Source organism: Pinus tabuliformis, chromosome 8, assembly GCF_031772625.1.
Source record: "Pinus tabuliformis cultivar Carrire ecotype Pingquan chromosome 8, CPIR1, whole genome shotgun sequence".
NCBI classification, from domain to species: Eukaryota; Viridiplantae; Streptophyta; class Pinopsida; order Pinales; family Pinaceae; genus Pinus; species Pinus tabuliformis.
In genome coordinates this window covers 396,481,489-396,500,208 of record NC_142294.1, presented here as the reverse complement: position 1 = coordinate 396,500,208, position 18,720 = coordinate 396,481,489, and positions in this window count along the sequence as shown.

The window sequence follows — 18,720 nt, the reverse complement described above, 5'->3', positions numbered from 1 at the left end:
ATCTATAATGCATTTGAAAAACTCCAAAATCAATACTTTCAAGAACCCTAGTAACCTTGGACACGATATTTAACTACTTTCCTCATTTCAAGTTTGAATTTTGACAAAAATCTCGGGTTTTCCTTCTGCATACGTGTTTTCTGCGTTTCGTGTAGACGACTTCCTGTAGAAACGCCTGTAGAGTGCCCCTGCACCTCTAAGCGAGCCCGATACGCTGGAGAATTATGAACCAGGCCACAAAGCTCAATGGAGGATGATGGGTTAATCATTTTGTGGAATCAGAGGATGCATACTTCAGCTGAAAATGTTGCAAGTGCAAGTTAACGACAGTCTGTGAGTTTCAGCTGAGCGTTCGTTAATTGCTGCGTGATTTGTGGTGAATGAGTGAGGTGGCCACGTGTACATGGCCACATACAGATGACAATGCTATAATGAACTGCATGTCCTCTTCTTGTTAATCAGTTGCACTGGAGTTAAACAGATCTTCCACTAACTATGTTTTTCAACTTCCACATGAATGACTTACCCATGCATGCTGCGTGATTTTTGCCTGGATGAGTGCAATCGAATATGGCTAGCTTTCTGGCTGAATCCCCCAATCTCATTCGTTCATGCAGTTCTTAGATTAGATTCATGCAATAGAGGAACAAGGTTTAGTCACGTACCTGAAGTCAGATGGTTTCTATGAGGTGCGTTTTGCTACTGCATGCTCATATTTTGCTGCTGCATGCCTGGATCCTTTGGTTGCATGAGGGCTTGGCTGATGATTTTTGGTTTTTTTCCTTGTGCAGGTGTCCTCTGGACGGATGCATGCTGCAGGAGTTCATTTCCACGTTCAGATCTGCACCTTCAAGCTGATGCTACCGAATTTTCACAAGACCAGAACTTGTTTTCACCATTGCTCCCAAACGGTAAACCGGATCGATCTGAAACTTTCTGAGCACATTCCTATCATCATTATGCATCTCCCATAGCAAAATCGCGATCAATGGATGCACAGGTTTCGAGAAAAATGGAAAATGGCTGAAGATTTCAGAGATCAATTTCTCGGAAACTATGCATCGGAATTGGCTGAAACTGCTTGGATAGGTTACTATCACCCATATGCATATCCCCATGAAACAGGTTTTGAAACCGATGCACGGATATGGAGAAAATGCAGAAATGACTGATGGTGATGGAGGCTGATTTCTTGGAAATCGTGCACCGGAATGGCCTGAAACTGCTCGAGCATGTTACCATCATCCCTATACAATTCTCTGTAAAACGGTTTTTCAAATGGATGCATGGTTTTCAAGTTATGGCAAAAACAAATTGTGTTCTATGTATTTTCTCTTCAAAGCATTTTGAAAGTTTTTGCATGGAAAGAAAAACTGAGCTTGGGCTGTGATGCAGGTATGGAGATGATGGAGGAGAAGTTTGAAGATTGCAGGAGGACTTCTGAACCCTTGAGGAAGCTACCATGTTCTCCAAACCACCTTTTTGAAATCCATTTCTAGCTTCCTACAATTTCTACAGGAACTTCGTGTAGAAGCACAATGAGGTGGAAAAGATGATGGAAAAGGGTGAGAAATGGTAACATGGATGCTTGCAGGCATAACCAATGGATTCCGAGCTTTAGACCCCCTTCCAAAATCGAATCTGGCTCGCTTGAAGGTTCTACACGATGTTTCCTGTAGAAATATAGAACTTCCTCTAGAAGGCACAAAAATTCCTTTGTCTTTGTTTTGAGTGATCCTCCTGACCTGCAATGTCATTGCTGCAACTTGAAATTATTCAATGGAAATTAGATTTATTTTTCTCTTTTCGTTTTCTCTTTTTTTGGAAAAACAACTAGGGCGCCTCATGGAGGTTTTCACCCTAATTTCCTGCCGTGGGCGCCTCCAAGGGAGGTTTTCACCCAGAGATCTTATTCTCTTTTCTCTTTTTTCCCAACCCATTGACCGCCTCATGGAGGTTTTCAATCAATGAGCCAATCTAAGGCGCCTCCGAGGAGGTTTTCACCTTAGATTTCTATTTTCCTCTTTTTTCATTTTTTTTTTTTTTCTACCCTACCCTACTTGAAAAACAAAATCGTTCTCAAGTATAAGAATACTTCCAATGGAGCCATGTGCACATCGAGATTAGAGATAAACTGATGTGGAGGCTTGAAATGCATGCTTTGACAACTATCTGGATCTCAGAGACCAAATGATTTGACTTTGAAGGGATCAAACATAGCTGAAGAAGAGAGTACTACTGCAACTTAGTGACCTTCTGAAACCATATCTCAATATAGCTCTGATATCCTTGGTTCTTTTGCTGATCTGGATCATGTTTCATGCCACCCTCTAACATGACTTTCTCATCTTCCTCTTTTTGTTGATCTTTCTCTTGAATACATGGAATCTTTGATGGTAACCATGAGGGATCTTTCTTTATCTCTGATTCTGATCTCTTCTCTTCATCATGTACAGCCCATGGTTCTTTGATCTCCTCTTTGGAATCTTCTTTTGTCGGATGTTGTCCTTCAATGGTTTCAAGATAATATCTGCTTTGCAACACTCTTCCTGAGCTATGGTGAAGATCATTGAGCTCAAGAGGAGTCATTTGGACATGTTGTGTCTCAGCATTGTAATTTTGTTGAGGTACTCCATGGTATGGTTTTGGAAATGGTGGTACGGGTAGTTGAGTGGAGGTGTGTATTTGAGATGGATGCGGATGGGGTTGTGGTTGGGTAGGCATTTGGGGTTGCCTTGGTGGAGCAGGAGGCGATGGTTGTGGATGAGCAGGTGGTGGAGGAAAAGAAGCAGGAGGAGTGTTGTATTGGGGCCTCCACCCCTGATGAGGTGCATTCCACTGAGGTTGTGGCTGAGCATAAGAGTGAAATGAATGAGTAGCTAGTTGGGCATAATATGGATCTGTGAAGGAACGAGGAGGAGGTGTGAACCAGGAAGGATGAGTAGGGCGACCCCAAGAAGGCATGAAAGTGGCTTGATAGGGGTCATAATAGGTCTCGGGTGTCCCTTGCAGTTCCTGCTCGTAAGATCTAGGTCCATGCGGCCTCCTTTGGTTCATATAATAGAGTGATTCAATGGATCCTTTGGCTCTTTGATATGCAGCTTTGATTCTTGGTAAGGAAGGGCACTGATCTGTAGGATGGTATTCTTCACATACAAAACACACTTCTATGGAGTACAATGGACATTCGTTCCTAGGATGCCTTCTAGTGCACCTAGGAAAAAAAATGGCCAAAGCCCTCTTGGCTTCTTCTTGCTTCTTTTGGATCCGCAAGGTATCCAGTTGCATGGCAAGAAACTGCCTCATATCACTCTTGAAATCGTCGAGCTGAATTGCAAACTCGTCTTTGGTCAAGGTACTCCTCCCAACATTTCTCCTTGTAGCCATTTGCTCCAGAGGAATGTTTTCTTCTTCTTCTCCCCTAGAGGTTCTTCAAAGATGTCTTGATGTCCACCTAGGGCTTCTTCTTAATCACAACCATCGAAGAAGAGAGAAGGTTGGCTGTGTGAAGTAGTGGGGGGTGTTGTGCTAATACTTTTCTAAATTATCTCTACTCCTACAAGGCATGAAATGAAATCTTTTTGGTTGATTTTTGCTTTTTTCTACTTCTACCTGCAAAACTGAAACAGAATGAACTGCAACTAACTATCTTGCTAAAATGAAAATGCGGAATTGAAATGAAAGCACGAAAGGACTAATCTATTTTGCTCAAATGAAATTGCAGGAATGAAATTCTAGTCTACACTTGCGGAATTGAAATGCTAATCTATGAAAGCGGGAAATGCTAATCTACTTTTGCATAAACAAAATTGCATAATGGAAATGAAATAAACTACTTAGCAGAAGATTGTAGTGGAAAATAGAAGAAAAGCGGCAATCACCAATACTCTGACACTTCCCCGGCAACGGCGCCAAAAATATGGTGGGCCCCAGTATTGTAGCAATAATGCTACAACTCCTGGAACTCCCTTCTTTAATTTTATCAACCCGGTAGTTCGTAACAAACTTGGAAGCGACGGTGTTGTATGCACAAGTACTAGCTCTTGCCGTAGCTGTCACTTGGTCAGCTGGCACAAGTCCGCTAGGGGCTTAAGCCAACCTCTATGAGCTCTTAGAATAAGCTTTTTAACTGATGGATGAAAGCTAACTCAAAGGGAGCTAATCTACTTGCGGAAAGAAACTGAAAGCCAAAAAGAAACGTAAACCCTAGCAAACCCTAATTCTACGAGATAGTCCTACTAACGCAAAGGAGAGCATGAAAACTACTGAAAGAGATGCCATTACTTCTATGAAGGTAAATTACATGTGTCTAGACTACCTCTATCTGAAGAAAACATCTTTTTGTCTTTTTGTTCAAGTTGTTGGAGTTATCATGCATGTGCTTCTAACTGGCTTTTTACTGTGCAGGGGTAGATCAAGGGGAGAAACGCTTGGGAACGGTTGGGAAGGTTCAGAGAGGGTCTAAGGGGTCCCTAACACCCTTCCAGAGAGTTTCACAAAGTTTGGCTGCCAAGAAACCGCGTTTATGAGCTTCTACAGGAAGTCTGCAGGGGTTCTACAGGATGTTCTGGGATTTCTACAGGATGTTCTGTAATTTTTCTACAGGATGTTTAGAAATGGAATTTTGGAGCATGGATGGAGGGAAAAAGGTGGAGGAATGAGTATGGAGGTGAAATATGGGTGTAGGGGAGTTTAGGACTTGGAGGATGGAGTTGAGGAGAAGGTGTAGATGGCTGGACTTGTTCTAAGAAGACTGGAATAATGCTGCACAAAAGGTAGGGTTATGAGGGCAATGTGGCAACGTGAGGCAAGAAACCAAGTCAGGAGATGGAGAAGATGGGTTTGAGGGGGTCTGGGCAGATAGAGAAGTGGTACAGGTGCTCTGCAATTTGTGTTTCCAATTGAACCAACAAAGACATGCAAGAAAACAACGATTTAGTTATGCTACCCTAATATGATCTGCCTAATAGTAACGAGAATGGACAACATCTTTATTTTCAAGGAAACCATGTATATTAACTATGAACTGAAGCATACAAAGATCTTAACATGTAACCAACCTCTACAAATGAAAACAACACACTAAGGATTGCATGGTAAAGCAAACTAGTGTTTTTGTGGGCAGCAAAGTCATCCTAGTCACAGCTCCTGATCCCACTGAGGGAGAGGTGAAACCACAGATGTTTGTTGGCCCTTTCCTTGAAGCCTTTTCTGTTAACAACCTATCAACTAAATTTGAGCATGAAAAGCTATTTTACTCATCAAAAACAACCTAAATAACAAAAAAGGATTTAAATCTAAATAGAAGATTTTATTCTAAGAATGCAGCAAAGACACATGAAAGTAAACAAAGGAGGTACTAGGCGCTTGATATGGGCCCAACCCCAAGAGCTACAGCCTCCTAAGAGAGATTTAGAGCTGGTGCAAAGCTGGATTCATCTTTATTGAGCAAGAAAAGAAGAGTTACATCAAAACTATCCACAAGGAGAACTTGAAAATGTGCTAAGAGCAAAGCTAATCTACTGCCTAAAAATCGAACTACAAAATGACTACAAAATGACTAACTACTGGCTACAAAATGACTAACCACTAGCTAACCAAAATGAGGCCCTAAGCCTTCTTATTTATACAAATTGAGGACCCCAAGAGTCCTCCTAAACTTTAGGGACTCGGCTGCCCAAAACTTGCAGTTAACAACAGTCCTACTTGACTTGCTTGGCTGCCCTTGTGCTGATTGATTTGGTGGCCCTTGAACTCCGAGCTGATGGTGGAGAATTTGAGGTAAGGGCCCATAAATGAAGGGGACACCTTCCTACAAATCCTCTCCCTTGTTCTCCCACGAATTTTGCTGCCAAGTGCTCATTAAAACCTTCAATTTTGTCTCCAAATTGACCAAAAAGGCTACACAAAGCACACATTAGACTTGTTGGCATAATGACTAACCCAATTCACTCTATTAGCATAAATATAATCAAAAACATGCAAAAAACTAATGAGAATGGTGGATTAAGTCGAATTAGGAGGTTGAATGAGCCCAAATAATTATCCATTTTTGGGGCTCATCACAGATGTTGGGAGAATTGTACAAAGACAAGAAGGCGTGATATGCATTATCCTCTTCGAAGGCCTCGAAGAAGGACAAAGGTAAAGGGAAGGATGATAAACTTCCTTCACCCCTATCATCTCCATCATCCTCTTCTTCTTCTTCTTCTTCTTCCAGTGCAACATCTGAAACAAATAATAAACATAAGAAACCATTGCTTTTAAAACTTGATGTTAAATTTGAGTTACCTATTTATGATGGTGAAATGAATCCTGAAAAAGTTAGATAACTGGATAAAGCAGTTAGAAGTGTATTGTCGCATTCAGAACATTTCTAAAGATAACACTAAAATTTAGTTAGCTACACTTAGAATGGGGGGAACAACTTTAATCTGGTGGGAAAGAAAAACACAGCTAGATGTAAAGCAAATAGGAAAAGTTATATCTTCATGGTCTAAGCTTTTGAAAGCTCTTAGGAGACAATTCTATCCTTTAGGATACATGCAGCAAACTGTTATTGATTGTCAGCATATGACGAAAGGTAAAGGGTAGAGTGTTTAGGAGTTTACTCAGGAATTCAGGAAGAAAGCGTTGACGCTTGGTATTTCATTGGATACACGAGAAACTTTGTTAAAATATATCGGAAGTTTACATTCATATTTGCAACATACTTTATTAATGTTTAATCCTAATGATTTTGACGAGGTGTGTGTTCATACCATACATATTGAATCAGGTGGAAGACCATTCAAGTTGTCATCTCAGTCATTCAAAGAGATGGAAAACAGAGAATCCAGAGACATTTAGGGGAACATTTCAAAGAGAAAGAAATCAATGATCATTCAGAATGAAAGACCTACCTGTTCTCATTGCCATAGAAACGGTCATAATGAATCGAAGTGTTGAAAACTTCATCTAGAACTTAAGCCCAAAAATTTCCTTAAGGCGAAGGATGAAAAGAAGTCCATAGTAGCAGTCCAGTGAGACCTCGATTCAGATTCAAGTGATGAACGGAAAATAACTGCCATGGTTACGACAGGTAAAACTTTTGATACTAGTTCAAGTTCGAAATCTAATGTATCTTCTTCAAACATAAATCCTCCACATGAGCATAAAAGAGTTGAACTATTCCACATAAGGATAACTTCTAAGCATACAAATATTGACACAATGTTTGACAATGGGTCGCAAGAAAATTTAATATCTCGACATATAGTTAATCAATTGGGATTGGAAACACAAAATCATCCAAGACCATACCCATTAGGTTGGATTAATAAATCAACTCAGACACATGTTACAAAGAAATGTTGGTTAAAATTTGCAATTAAATCTAAGTACATTGATGAAGTGGACTTAGTTGTGGTCCTAGTAGACATTTGTGGAGTTGTCTTAGGAAGTCATTATCTTTATGATAGAGATGCAGTCTTTTACAGAAGAGAACATAAATATCACCTAAAGAAAGAAGGGGTTTAATTTATTGTTAGGGCACACAAAGTCAAATCAAACTTGGATTTAATTGTTTCAAATCAAGTTAAACAGTTTATAAATTCAAGTAAATATGTACTCATGGTTATTAGGGAACAACATCAGGTTGATTGTTCAATATGTGAGTTTCAGTTTATAGATCAATTGGTTAAGGTGGTTAATTATTTTCCAAGAAGTCTTATTCATGAACAGGATAAGCAACATGAGATACATTTAATGTCCTACGAACATCTTCTTAAAGACAATGAATCTCAATTCATTCATTCAATTGAAATCTAGAATCTAGCATCAGCAGCAGTGTATTGCAGGGAATGGTACATGTGAGTCTAATGAGAGACTTCTTTCAGATGGTAGGTTTATTTTTAGTTTCAGGGGTGCAGGTCAGTATTGGGGAAAGTAAGTGTTACATTTCTTTGGTATTGCATCATAATTTCATGCTTTTAAAAGTAATGAAGCCTCTCTTCAAGTGGAGAGGAAGTCTATAAGCTTTCATGACAAAGCATTTTCAAAAGCAGATCTAAAGTTTCCTTACCAAGGTTTGAAAACTAATGCATTAACTGAAAGTGTTAATAAATGGAAATATCAGTTAATAGACATAGTGATTCAAGTAAATCAACAAATACTTAGATACTTTCAGAATCAAACTAAGTTGCAACAGTCTTTTCGTCGCAGCTGGATGAGTCATGGGCAACAAATTCACTTAGTAATCAGTCAACATGAAAGTAAATCAAGTCAAGTAATTGAGATGAAATCAAAATCAAAGGAGTCTTTGAATATTTTAGTTATTCCGGAAAGTAGATTGTTATTACCCATCAGATGTATTGAACAAAGTTCTACAAATACTGTTTTCAAAGATGTTTTGAATCACTAACTCATGATTCTTTGTGGAAAGAATTCAATTGCCATGTTGATAATAGGTTGTTTTCCTGTCATCATAAATTGTACATACTACGGATGGAAGAAACAGGTCACCGAATCAAAATGTATCATGGTCAACATCATGAGGGTCATTGCATGCAGATGATTGATCAAATGTATTGGTACATCGTTAGGTCAATATGGAAAGAGAGAGAGTACTACCCTCATCGACTATTTAATTAGTCAAATTTTTGTGGTCCAAAAGCTTTCAAGTGGAGAGGAATGATCCAGGAGGATCCATCGATCCAATTGTACAGATGTTCAAAGTGTCATCATTAGTGTTCATGGGTGTCGTTCATTATTATCACCACTTCAGTTCAATTTCGACAGTGTTGGTTATGATCAGGTTTTTCAGATAATGTTCGTAGTTATGGTTTTATGGCGTTCAACCGAGATGATTTAGCACCAGATTGTTGACTTGAGTTCATCGACAGTTCCACAAGGTTTGGTCGATGACATGTGTTTTGTCGATTGACTTTGCATGGTTTTGTTTGTTGACATCAATTTCTTCAGTGACATAGATTCATCGTCTCAGTTGTTGTTGCAAAGACAGCTCGAGTTGACGATGTGCGTGGGTTGTCGTTGTGGCAGAGGATCGATATCATCGTGTGTCAATGATTGACATGGGTTTATTGTCGTCATGTGACAAAGTCACGAACATCACATTGTTACAATGTTTTACACATGGGTTTTTAAAATAAATCCTAAATATGTGTATTAATCCTAAAGCTCTAAACCTAACCTAAATTTCTGCAACCTATCACTAAATGCATTCAAAACCTATGCTAACCTATCGCATACAAATCCTAATGCCAAAACCTAGTCCTAAAACTATGTGTTAAACCTATGTGTTATAGCTCTCAGCCTTTTACATATAAATACATTGTTAAAACCGCTCAGTTAGCCTAACCGCATCGGATGTCATGTGTACAAAGTTTGCTAAACCATCAGAGTTCACCATAGTCCCTAACCACTGTCCTAAACCGTATTGGGACCACGTTTACATGTGAACAGAATTGGGGTTAACCGTTAGGGTCTCGTAACTGTAACCATGGCGGAGGATTAGCCGCTGGACAGATGTCACATGCCCACAGTCAACGAACCACTGGGAGAAGACCGCTAGGTGGCACCTGGTGGTTAGACCGCCAGCGTTCACATGCAACGTTCAACGCCCTCTGCCTGGTTAGCTGCCATTTAATGGTTTCGGGCCAAAAACTATGTATTTTTGGGTTTTGTTTGGGTTTTTATGGTTTTATTTGATTTTAATCAATTAAAAGACCATGACTAGGCCTAAAGGTGGCAAACAAACCCTAATTCGACCCTTCAAGTCCGCTAATTCACTCCAAGGATGGAAAGAGTTGATATTTATGCATGTACAGACCTTTTTAAGGTGAATTGTCCTTTGAAGACAAGGAGGAGTACTTTGAGCTTTTGTATGCAAGTTCTGGAGGGATAGAGGCGATTTTTTTTTCAGTGTTCGGGAGCATGGGGAGTCAGATTTTGAAACCATAAGTGGCATTGGAAAGCTAGTTCAGATAGCTATCTGATGACAATGACCAGAAGTGCTTGTGAGCACATTCTGTTTGGTCGTTTCAATGTGTAATCCACTTCTTATTTCTCATTCCTAATAAAAAGGTCGCCCATCTTGAAAGCAGACCCGAAGACGTAGTCCATCAAGGATGAACTCTGTAATCAATATCATTGTCTAGTGTATCTATGTTTTCATTGTTTACACTATTGTTTTACATCTTTCTTATGGTTTATCAGCTATCGTAAAGTGTTCTACTCCAACAGTTTTCCTCATTTTCCATGTTTTCGGTTTTCATTCAATTCACTAATGGTTAATCAACTCTACATGAGTATTTAATATATGATCATATCATATCACTCCTTGATCACATAAGAATTATTTTGGTATGAACTTGGCACATTTGTGTCCATGACGATTAGAGGGAAAAACTTATAATGGATATAGCTTATTCAATACTCATCGGAAGCATATCATATCATATATCAAATCAAATGGGTCAAAATCCTTTTTCCAATGGTGATAGTTTGATGGAAAGTTTAGGTCCCTATCAAAAGTAACGAGCCTTACAATTATGCAATTATCATGAAAAAACCCTAGAATTGTTGACTTGAAATTAGTGATATCTTGACCTCTTGATCTTCGATTGAGACAACATTTAACTCAAGTATTTTTTGCATAGAATTTAGACCTACGACTTGTTTCCATGAATTCATGCCAAAAAGCTACAAAAATTTATTTAAATTTTGCGGCCATCAATTTTCCCTTGGAAATAAAATAATAATCCACAAACTAGTAAAAAAATGACCCACTTTGATTGAGGAAAGGGCTTTCATATTGCATGTTAAATACCAAAATATATCTCTAAAAATAAAATTGCACACAATAGATCCAAGAATATTATGGAAATTATCTTTTATTAATATCAAACCCTTAAGCTAGGGCAATATCTTACAGTTTTATTCCTTTTATGGAAGGAGTCCACTTATGTTCACTTGTCTCTTTGACAGGGGAACCTTCTAATGAGCTAATGCTCCAATCAGAATAATTTTCCCACAACCCATAAGGAATTATCCATCCATGTTTATAATTACCAAGATAATTTTAGAAAACTCTAACCATGATAAACTCCTAACTACCTAGTGGACCTTTTTTAATGAGGTCACAATACATTTATTCAACACTAACTGCCATAGTAGGCTTTATTTAATAATATAGTGGACCTAGTCCACCCTACATTGAATGACCTCCATTGTTATTATTCTACTATTATTCCGCTTAGGTAAACTAAATTTTAGTCCATACTTTCACCCTTGCAAGCATACTAATTGATATGAATTTGGCCTATGCCTTCTAGGGGAAATCCTATCAAATGTTAGTGAAGCTATCTAGAAATAGAAAAAAACAAAAACAAAAACAAACCCTTCAAATGCTTATGGTGTTTTGAAACTAACCACATGTTTATTTCTTATCTAATGTGATTTTTTTGGGACTGCCTCTATAAACATTAATAAAAAAAGGTTCATGAAAAATGTAAAACTTATTGCCAAAAAAATGCAAACGTGAGGCACCATATCATTTCTTCAAATGAATCTAATAATGGTCTTATTATGGCAAGAGATTCCTAGTAGGTTTGAGGAAAATCTTAGCTAAGATATGACATTACAAAAATTGGCATCTCATATGGAATATCTCTCAATCAATTAGTTTAGGTTAAAAATAATCTTTATTTGGAGCTTCTTTATTTAGTTTTGAGTTTTTGTTTTTGTTAATTCTCTAATTTTGCACGTTAATTTTTGTGCATGTTTATATGCTAACTTTATTATATGTTATCACTATTATTTGCCATATTCTAATTATGCCTTGCATAATATAAATGAGTTTCTTGTGTTTTTCAACTTTGTAGGTTGGTTAGGAATACTAACAAACAACATATTCTTTGTGAATGTGTGTTGCATTGCATATCATCTTGGATTTTGTTTTGGAAATTAGTTGTCTTATTCTTTTTTATAAACATGGTAAAATTGTCATGAGGCTCCTCAATATGTAAGATTTTGTTTCCCATTTTGAATTCATACAAAATAGACTTACTATTGATATTTTATATCTATATTCTAGAGTGAGGAGCATTATCATTTGTGAATACATCTTTTATGTATTCCCTTTTAAAGAAGTTCCTTATTTGAATGGTGTTTGTTTTCCAATGTTGGATTTGTAGTCATGGGAGTGGATGTCATGGGAGTGGAGATGTATTTTGACATATTTAAATAAATTGTGAATAGATATACATGTAATTTGCTGGTGAAAATATTGTTTAGTTATAATGATTACTTTCTCCTAAAATATAAGGATAATTTACATTAATCATAGCAGGATCAACCTTTTGCACATTTGAATACTAAACATAGATTTGTGTATTTAAGGATTTCATATTAACTTGTTTCATTAATTGTACAGTTGTAATATTGAGTTCTCTTTCTAATATAACCACCATAGATCCATTTTACTTTGGATCTACCAAGCCCCAAGAAGGATCAAATATTTTTTCGCTCTATGCTAGTTTGCATATGAGGATATTTGTTGGTTTAATTCCCCCTTTAAATAGGATACATTCCACGTGAATACCATGGGTCAATACCATTGGTTCATACCATGTGCCATCTTTATTTTTATTAATATTAATATTTGGGTTAATAAGGCTTTTTTTGCATGTTATTAAAAATAATTTGGCCCATTGTATTTGGCCCATAGGCTTCACCTAAATAAAACCTTATTTTTGAGTGTTCATAAATATAAAGTGAATTATGGAGTAAATATTTAAAAGAATTATTTTTTTACCATACCTCTAGTTTATTTATAATTTTATTAATTTACCATACCTCTTTTATAAATATGGTATTTGGCCCATAGGCTTCACCTAAATAAAACTTGTTTTTTGAGTCTTTTTTAAATATAAAGAGGTTTATGGACTAAATATAAAAAGAGGTTTTATTTATTTACAATATCTCGAGTTTATTTATATTTTTATTTATTTACCATACCTATTTTTTAAGTGTTCATAAACTTCTTTATATTTTAAATTTATATTGTGTTTATACATAATAATAATTAGATTGATTTCTTAATAGGGCCCACATTAGATTAAAAATGTTAAACTTTAAGCATTACATGTTAAATACTTAGTGTATGTTTGTGGGGTTAGTTGAGTTTATTTTATCCCTTACTCAAAAAATGCACAATGACTTTTTTTGTCCTTGCTTGAAGTGTTCTAGCTGATTTTTTTCATCACTTTTAATTTCATTATATTCTTGGTGATCTTTTATGTCATTTTTTTTTGACAGCTTTATGAGAATTTAATTGTAATCATTGATCACTTGTGCCTATAATCATTTATGAAAAACATTATTTGGTATCCCAATTTCAAAGACAAACATGTAAATATTTTAGGTTTTCTTAGAGGCCACTATTTTTTAGAATGACTCTTTCTTACATCAAGGTCAAGTTGTCAACCTTTGTGGTCAATTGGATTTAGATGTTGTTATCCTTTCCACTTGGGTTCAATTCTTGCATGTGACATGTTGAGCTTATAATGAACATTTTTTAGAATGACTCATTCTTACATCAAGGTCAAGTTGTCAACCTTTGTGGTCAATTGGATTTAGATGTTGTTATCCTTTCCACTTGGGTTCAATTCTTGCATCTTACATGTTGAGTTCATAATGAGCATTTCTTGTAATGACTTCAAACCTTGTTATCTAAGTAAATTAATTTATTCACCATCCTATAACAGCAAAGCTCAAGATCATAAACTCAACAAGTCACTGAGAAATTGAACTTAGATGGAAAAGATAATAAAATAGCTTCAGCTCATAATGAACATTTCTTGAAATGACTTCAAACCTTGTTATCTAAGTAAATTAATTTATTCACTATCCTATAAAAACAAGGCTCAAAGTCATAAACTCAACAAGTCACTTACTGAAATTGAACTTAGATGGAAAAGATTAAAAAATCCCTAAAAATTTAACAGATAAATACAAATAGACTTCAATATCTCTGAACTTTCAAGTATAAAAACCATTAAGTAAAACGAAAATGAATTATTCTCCACAATCAAGTGAAATCTCAGAAGATTGCATAAAATATTCAATGCAAAAATAGTTCTGACATAGCCCAAGGCACCAGATATATTATGTTTTAAATAGGCATAAAATAATTTTTATACTGCCCAAAAGAAAAGATATATTAGTTAAATCCAAAATCTGTGTATTGTGAGTAGCATCAAAGTAGTTTAAATTTCAAATTTGTGCGTCAATTGTGTTTTAATTTTTTTTTATTCCATATAACATGGATATCAAGGCAGAATTGATAAGAAAAAAATATTTTCTTATACTTTAAGTAGAGATTTTTTCATCTCCATTTCACTTTATTTGAATATTTTACACACTTGTCACAGCTTTATAAATGAAATTTTCATAATGAATCAAAACTTTGCCTCATACTGGATCGCACAAAAATAGACTATCTATTTTGATCAGAAAGAATTTGCAGTGGAAAACAAATAAATGTAAGCAATGCAGAATCATGCAGATTGTGCCTTAGATTTATACATGCAGTAATGATTAAATGTTAAGTTAAAGAACTGTCACTGACATAGTAACTGATTGTGCAAAATAGTTGAATCTCCCAGATACTGCCGGGCACTTAAGGATTCTGGGCCATATCATCCAATTCCAAGGTAATTCTTGCAATTTTTGTCATTGAGCAATAGAGGGAAAATTATAATTTAGCACAGGATCACCATTATTACTTTGAAATGTTGACTGCAAATTTATACTCAAATGCCGAGGAAACAGAAAAGGAACGAGACGATGGAAAATGAAGAAAATGTTCCCTTTCCATCTGTTTTACAGATTGAGATTCAAAGAAGGCTTCCTTTCCTTCTTGCTTCATCCAGTAGGCTTCTCCACAGTGAATATAAAAGGCTTCCTTTTCTTATTGCTTGATCCAGTAGGCTTCTCCTCAGCGAATATATGGACCTTAGATCCTTCTGTGCCATCCAAAAGCGATTGAAATTTTGTGGGCATCCTTCCTAGATCATCAAAACCAGTCGAAATGGTATCTGGGTTATTTGCACTCTGTAATATAGTGGAGGAATGAAGGCGTGAACTAGGTAGAGCAGTTGGTATATTTGCATTGCTAACAGCTTCTAACAGAGTGGGAAACCGAACAGATTCCAACTGAGGGGTAAACCCAAACATAGGACGAGGGTATGAAGGCAAACGGGCAGTATGTTTATTGCGAAAAAGCAAATCATAAGTATCTGACATCATGGAAGCAAATGTACTCTGTGATGCAACCGGGTCATGGAAGCTTGATATAAGTGTACCAGACTGAGGAACAATTGGAACCGTGGGGAAAGGGTGGGAAGGAAAAGCTGTATGGTTGCTGTGAACAAGCAAGTCAGAATTACCAGCTACGTGCCTTGTCATGGTATCTGATATCATGGAAGCAAATGTACTCTGTGATGCAACCGAGTCACGAAAGTTTGATATAGGTGGAGCAGATTGAGGTACAATTGGAACTGTGCGGAAAGGGTTGGAAGGCAAAGCAGTATGGTTGTTGTGAACAAGCAAGTCAGAGCTACCAGTTATGGAGGATAGCATACTAGAGGATGGCGATGATGCCAAAATGGGACGAGCAGCATACATCCTGAAATCAGTTTCAACTGAGTTAGGAAAGCTTGACATAGGTGTAGCAGTTGGTATAAACTGAGGAACAATTGGAGCAATGGGGAAAGGGTTGGAAGGCAAAGCAGAATAGTTATTGTGAAGAAGCAAGTGAGAACTACCAGATATGGGGGATAGCATAGTATGGGAAGGAGATGATACCAAAGAGGGAGAAGTAGCACCATATGGTGAAATACCACCATTATTTATTGCACCTGAATTGATCTCAGATGTTGTCCTCGACAAACCTTCTGTTTCATTTCGAAATTGTCCATCAGAGTTCATTTTAGCCGTTTGCTCATTCAGCTTTTCTGTCTCTAGAAAGAATCCACCAATATTTGAAATACTGGTATAAAATCTAGATGCTTTTCCAGACAAATATTTAGTTTCACCTCCGGCTTCTCTTCTAGGGTTCATTTTAGGCCTTCCTTTAGAACGCTTTCTCGCGTCCAGAGAAATTCCACCAACATTTGAAGCACTGGAATAAAATTCAGATGTTTTTCCAGACAGATCTTTAGTTTCGTCTCCGATTTCTCTTTCAGGGTTCATTTTAGGCCTCCCTTTATGACGTTTTCCCGCTTCCAGAGAAGTTCCATCAATATTTGAAGCACTGGAATCAAATTCAGATGGTGTTCCAGACAAATCTTTAGTTTCATCTCCATCTTTTCCTTCCGATGTCGTTTTAGATCTTCGTTTCGGCAGCGTTCCGGTATCCAGAAAACTGAGTACTTCGTTCTTCGACCTAAATTGGCGTCCTGTACCTGGTTCGTAGTAAAGCTGCAAATAAACAATTGTCACTCTCAGATTTACGGGGAAGAAATGAAAATAAAATAATAATTCGAAGCAAATACTTTCCCTTAACTTTCATGGTTTAAACGTGGTGGAATTCTGAATGGCCCACACACTTTGATTAGCAAATTATTTTCAACTTAACATTGACTTGCTAATCTTGATCAATTTTTTTTACAGATTTGATAATGGTTTAATCTGGGAGCTATCATACGCAATAAATACCTTCCATCAATTTTTTTGTAGTTTATCAGATATTTCCATTGATATAAGAAAATTTCTTTCCTCGAAGAATTTTTGCCTAAAAGAATGAGGGTGAGGAAGAACCAAAACTGAGAGTAAGGAAAATGAAACAGTAAAGAAGAAAATTTCGTAGATTTGATAAGGAAATCACTCTTTTCCTTAGCAGAACAGAGAAAAGAAATGAGGACCTTTACCATGGGCTAGCTAAAGTTCTCCCTTGATCTGTGTTATGACTATTTCGAATCTACCTATTTGATTGGCAGACAAATCAGTAACCCTGGCCTCTCAAATTCGCCCCTTCTATTTTAACTATTTTTCATTCATTACTCACCAGGTTAGGAACCTTCTCTAAGTAAAGAACAAGCGTAACCAGATCCAAAAGTTGGTCATTGATTTCAAACCAGGAGGATAAGCAGGAGAAGGGAGTAAGGTGAGGCAGATCCAAGAGTTGGCCATTGGCTTTCAAACCAGGAGCATAAGCTAGAAAAGGGAGTATAGCATTTATCTTAATATCAGCATTTATCTCATCACAGCAGAGAATATGGAAAGTATGAAAAACAGCTTACCTAATAACTATTTGCGGATGAAACAGAGCACAAAATGACCTTGTGAGTACACCGAGAAACCAAATCCACCAACATTCCAACCCGCCTCATTTATTTTCAGAACTCTCATCAAAATTTGCCCATAATTCTGCTTAATCTAACAAATTGACAAATTTTCTATTTTTTTTTACCAATTTGATTGAATCTAATAAATTGATAATTTTTTAATTTTTTTTACTAATTTAACTAAATTTAGTAACGGTGGTATAAGGAGTAGCTAGAGCCCAAATTTAATTACTAAATTTTCTTTAGCAATTTGGCCAAAATTTGGTAACTATGAGCAAACTCTTTCACAAAGTTGGCTGGAACCCAAATCTAAACAAAAGAATAGCGGGAAAACCCACAAAATGAAATGATCAACATCAGTTTTGTGTACTTCAATGGGCTAAACAACAAGCAATTTCACCAGCTAAACAGTGGTTGAATTTTGCCGAGGTCACATTGAAGACATGCTATTGAATGAAAATCTCGAGTAATTTCGTGTACTTGCGCACTTCAGATTTAAAAGCAACATACAGAGAAGTTGAAAAAATAAATATTCTGAATCAAATATAGCTATAGCTTGTAAATAGGATGCATATTCTGTAGATACCACACTGTGATTTTGAGCGTCTTTGTTCTGAACTGCAACAACCTCCATTCTTTGATTGGTTTAAACATAGCTACAAATATATTTACTGCACATAATAGATCCCTGTCTCTAAAACTCCAAACAGCTTAGCAAAACAGCCATTAAAATGAAAATAAATTAAGGCAAGATGGTTGGCCTTCTACAGTTCAAAGAAAACACAAACAGAGGGTTCAATCCAATGCTAAACATGTAGGAAAACAAGGGGGTATCAGTACCTTATCTGCATTGCCTGCACTGTAGCCTCCCTTTCTAATTCGGAGTTCAGTGATCCATCCTTTGGGCAGCCATTGTGGCGATTCAATTGACATGAAAGGGTTCCGTAGTTTAAATGCAGTAGTGGTACGAGGCCAACTGTTAACTTGCTCTCCAGTGGTCTGAGCTTCAGATTTTGAGGGCCTTTCATCAGGATGAACAGTAGGAGCTTCATTCTCAGCTTTTTCAGGTTTGGTCTGAGCTTCAGATTTTGAGGGCCTTTCGTCAGGATAAACAGTAGGAGCTTCATTCTCAGGTTTTTCAGGTTTGGTTTCCTCATGAGAAGGCGAAAGCGGTTTGGCAACCACATTGTTTTCTAACTGAATTTCAGAAGGATTTTCACGTAAAATTTGTTTAGGCTGTACCGCGCCGACGATTTCCATAGTGGAGGGTCCAATGCAGATCGTATTCAAACGGATTTACAGTGTTAAAAGGTTAAAATACTGTATACAGAATGCAAATTTGATTGGAATTTTGAGAGAAGTTATACTTCCA